Source organism: Pan paniscus, chromosome 16 (assembly GCF_029289425.2).
Source record: "Pan paniscus chromosome 16, NHGRI_mPanPan1-v2.0_pri, whole genome shotgun sequence".
Taxonomy (NCBI): Eukaryota; Metazoa; Chordata; class Mammalia; order Primates; family Hominidae; genus Pan; species Pan paniscus.
In genome coordinates this window covers 16,000,618-16,005,384 of record NC_073265.2, presented here as the reverse complement: position 1 = coordinate 16,005,384, position 4,767 = coordinate 16,000,618, and the positions used below count along the sequence as shown (strand labels likewise).

At 57.1% G+C, this 4,767-nt stretch overlaps 1 pseudogene; it reads left to right on the top strand.

Annotated features, from left to right (window-relative positions):
* The first annotated feature begins 927 nt into the window (after window positions 1-927).
* Window positions 928-2,268, top strand: LOC117978739 (double homeobox protein 4-like protein 4; annotated as a pseudogene).
* Window positions 2,269-4,767: the final 2,499 nt, after the last annotated feature.

Below are 4,767 nucleotides of genomic sequence, written 5' to 3'. Positions count from 1 at the left end.
GCCCCCATGGGCAGATCCAACACAAGAGTTACATCACCTGGGTGATCAGTGTAGAGATATGTCACAATGTCCCCATAGGCAGAGACTAGGCAAAAGTCCTATCACCTGGGTGATCAGTGCAGAGATATGTCACAAAGCCCCTGTAGGGAGAGCCTAGACAAGTTTTACATCAATTTGTGGATCAGTTGAGAGATGTGTCATGCTGACGGTTTGCTCCCGGAGCTCTGCGGGCACCCGGAAACATGCAGGGAAGGGTGGAAGACCGGCATGGTGCCTTCGCTCTCTTTACTAGTTTCCAAACCAGCCACACTGCAGACTCCCCATGTTGCCGCACACGGGAATCCATCGTCAGGCCATCACGCCGGGGAGGCATCTTCTCTCTAGGGTCTCGTTCTGGTCTTCTACGTGGAAATGAACGAGAGCCACAGGCCTGCGTGTGTGAGAATATCCCGGCAACGGCGACACCCACATGCACTGCCTCCTTCTCAGAGAGAGGGCCTGGAACACTCCAGACTCCCACGGAGGTTAAGTTCCACACTCCTCTCCACCCTCCCAGGCCGGTTTCTCCCTGCTGAAGACGCGTGGGAGCCAAGAGAGCTGCTTCCAGTTCACGCGGGATTCCTGGAGAGGTCCGGAGACCCAACCCTTCGAAAAGCACCACCCTCACCACTTCTCCCTCGCCCCCTTCCTCTTCGTCTCTCCGGCCCCACCGCCACCATCACCACGCCCTCCCCCCCCCCACCCCACCAGCACCTGGCCGCAGGCCTCGATGCCCTGGAACACTTCCAGTGCAGGGTGTGCTGTCTTAGGGCTCAGTGCCATTCATGAAGGGGTGGAGCCTGCCTGCCTGCAGACCTTTATAAGAGCCGCTGGCTGGCTGTCCGGGCAGGACCCCTGGCTGCACCTGACGCAGTGCACAGGCCAGCTTAGGTGCACGGGAGCCCGCCGGCCTCTCTCTGCCCGTGTCTGTCCTTGAAATTCTGGCTGGGGCTCCCCGCGATGACCCTCCCGACAACTTCGGACGGCACCCTCCCAGCGGAATCCCGGGGACGGGGACGGCAAAGGAGACTCGTTTGGACCCCGAGCCAAAGCCAGGTCCTGCGAGCTAGCTTTGAGCGGAACCCATGCCCGGGCATCGCCACCAGTGAAAGGCTGGCCCAGGACATCAGCATTCCGGAGCCCTGGGTCCAGATTTGCTTGCAGAATGAGAGGTCACGCCAGCTGAGGCAGCACCGGTGGGAATCTCGGCCCTGGCCCGGGAAACACGGCCTGCAAGAAGGCAGGCAAAAGCGGACCGCCGTCACTGGATCCCAGACCGCCCTGCTCCTCCGAGCCTTTGAGAAGGATCGCTTTCCAGGCATCGCCGCCAGGGAAGAGCTGGCCAGAGAGAAGGGCCTCCCGGAGTCCAGGATTCAGATCTGGTTTCAGAATAGAAGGGCCAGGCACCCGGGACAGGCTAGCAGTGCGCCCGCGCAGGCAGGTGGCCTGTGCAACGCGGCCCCCGGCGGGTGTCACCCTGCTCCCTCGTGGGTCGCCTTTGCCCACACTGGCGCGTGGGGAACAGGGCTTCACACACCCTACGTGCCCCGCACACCTGGCACTCTCCCACCGGGGGCTTTCATGAGGCAGGGAGCGAGGGTCGTCCCCGTGCTCCAGCCCAGCCAGGCCGCACCGGCAGAGGGGATCTCCCAAAGTGTCCCAGCATGAGGGGATTGTGCCTACGCCGACCCGGCTTCTCCGGAAGGGGCGCTCTCCCATTCTCAGGCTCCTCGGTGGACTCCGAAACCGGGCAAAATCCGGGAGGACCGGGACCCGCTGCGCGACGTCCTGCCAGGCCCTTGTGGGGTGGGACAGCCTGGGCCCGCTCAAGTGGGGCCACAGGGCCAAGGTGTGCTTGCGCCTCCCGCGTCCCAGGGGAGTCTGTGGTGGGGCTGAGGCCGGGGTACCCAGGTCTCAGGGGCGGCATGGGAACCCCAAGACGGGGCAGCTCCACCTCACCAGCCTGCGCCCCTCTAGGCCTCTGCACAGCAGGGGCAGATGCAAGGCACCCCGGCGCCCTCCCAGGTTCTCCAGGAGCCGGGGCGCATGTCTGCACTCTCCTCCGGCCTGCTGCTGAATGAGCTCCTGACGAGCCCGGAGTTTCTGCAGCAGGCGCAATCTTTCCTAGAAACGGAGGCCCCGGGGGAGTTGGAGGCCTTGGAAGAGGCCACCTTGCTGGAAGCACCCCTCAGCGAGGAAGAATACTGGGCTCTGCTGGAGGAGATTTAGGTCGCAGTGTTGGGACGGGGTCGGGTCAGGGCAGGGCAGTGGCCCCTCTTTCCCGGGGAACACCTTGCTGGCTATGGAGGGGTGTGCCTTCCCCCGCCCCCTCCACCAGGCTGACCGGCCTGGGATTCCTGCCTTCTTGGTCTAGGCCCAGTGGGAGACTCCACACAGTGGAGAACTGCCATTCTTTCCTGGTCATCACGGGGATCGCAGAGCCGTCCCATGTAACAGCAGGTGGGCCGCCTTCCTGCGCAGGTTTGCGGGCAGCCGCATGGGCTGTGGGAGTAGCCTGGGCAGAGATCTCATGCATTTCCACCACCCCACCCCCGTCTGAAAACCCCTCCCCGCACCCACCGCCCCCTCCAGAAAATGAGTCCTCCCCTGGGCTGGGTGAAGAACCCTGTCCCGCGAAACACAGGGCGCGTGCAGCATCCAGGCCTGACACCCCTCCAGCGGCTCACCTCCTCTGCACCTCCATGCCACCGTCGCCGGCCTGCCCATGTCCCCGCAGCCTCCCCCCTGCCACCATCGAGCGCCTGGCAGCGGAACGCAGAATTCTAGCTCTCTTTGCCGGAATCCTGGCTAGACCTGCGCTCATTGCGCACACTGGCTGTCATGCAAGGGAGCCCGCTGGCCTCTCTGTGCCCTTGTCCGTCCGTGAAATTCCAGCTGAGGCTCTCCCAACAACTTCCGACACTCCTTAGTCAAAGCATGGAGAATAGTTACATCTCCTGGATGATCAGTTCAGAAATATGTCACAATACCCACTCCCTGCGGAGCCTAGAGAATATTTGCATCATTTGGGTGATCATTGCAGAGATATATCACTAGGTCCCCTGTAAAAAAGCCTGGAAATGATTTACATCAACTCGGTGATCAGTGGATAGGTATGTCAGAAATCCCCAGTAGGTTGAAACTAGACAATGGTTACAACACTTAGGTGATCAGTGTAGAGATATGTGAAAATTCCCGTGTAGACAGAGCCTAGACAAGTGTTACATCACCTAGTGATCAGTGCAGAGATATGTTGTAAAGCCTCCCGTAGGCAGAGTGTAGACAAGTGTTTCCTCCCTGTGGTGATCAGTGCAGAGATATGTCCCAAAGCCCCTGTACGCAGAACCTAGACAATGGTTACATCACCTGTTTGATCAGTGGAAATGTATATCACAAAGCCCCCTGTAGGCAAAGCCTGGACATTTATTACATCACCTGGGTGAGCAGTGGAGAGATCTGTCACAATGCCCCTGTAGGCAGAGCTTTGACAAGCGTTACATGACCACGGTGATCAGTGCAGAGATATTTCAAAAAGCTCCTGCAGGCTGAACCTAGGCAGGAGTTACATGACCCAGGTGATCAGTGCATAGATATGTGAGAATTCCCGGGTAGGCAGAGACTAGAGAAGTGTTACATCACCTAGGTTATCAGTGCAGGTATGAGTCATAAAGCCTCCAGGAGGCAGACCGTAGACAAGAGTTCCCTCCCCAGGGTGATCAGTTCAGAGATGTGTCACAAAGCCCCTGTAGGCAGAGCCTAGACAAGAGTTTCATCACTTGGTTGATCAGTTCAGAGATGTATCACAATGTCCATGTAGGCAGATCTAAGACAAGATTCCATCACCGAGGTGATCAGTGTGGAGATATGTACCAATGTCCCCTGTAGGCAGTGCCTAGACAAGAGTTGCATCACCTCAAAAATCAGTGCATAGATATGTCACAAAGCCTTCTGCAGGCAAAGCCCATAGAAAGCTTACATAACCTTGGTGATCAGTGCAGTGATATGTCACAAAAATCCCTGTAGACAGAGTCTAGAAAAGAGTTACATCACCTGGGTGATCAGTGCAGATATTTGACAGAATGCCCCTAAAGACAGAGCCTAGACAAGACTCCCATCACCTGGGTGATCAGTGCAGATATATGTCACAAATCACCCTCTAGGCAGAGTATAGAGAAGAGTCCCATCACCTGGGTGATCAGTGCAGATATCTCACAATGCCACACGTAGGCGGAGAGTGGACAAGAGTTACATAACCTAGGTGATCTGTGCAGAGCTATGTCAAAACGCCCCAGTAGACAGAGCCCAGAAAAATGTTACATCACCTGGGTGATCAGTGCAGAGATAAGTCACAATACCCCCTGTAGGTGGAGCCTAGACAAGAGTTACATCACCTGGGTGACCAGTGCAGAGATATGTCACAAAGCCCCTGTAGGCGGAGCCTAGACAGGAGTTACATCACCTGGGTGATCAGTGCAGAAATATGTCACAAAGTCCCTTTAGGCCGAGCCTAGAAAAGGGTTACATCTCCTGGGTGATCAGTGCAAAGATATGTCACAAAGTCCCCTGTAGACAAATCCCAGAAAACTGCTACTTCACCTGGGTGATCAGTGGAGATATCTGTCAGAATTCCCCTTTAGGCGCAGCTTAGACAAGCTTTACATCACAAGAGTGATCAGTGCAGACATATGTCACAAAACCCACATAGGCAGATCCAAGACAAGAGTCCAT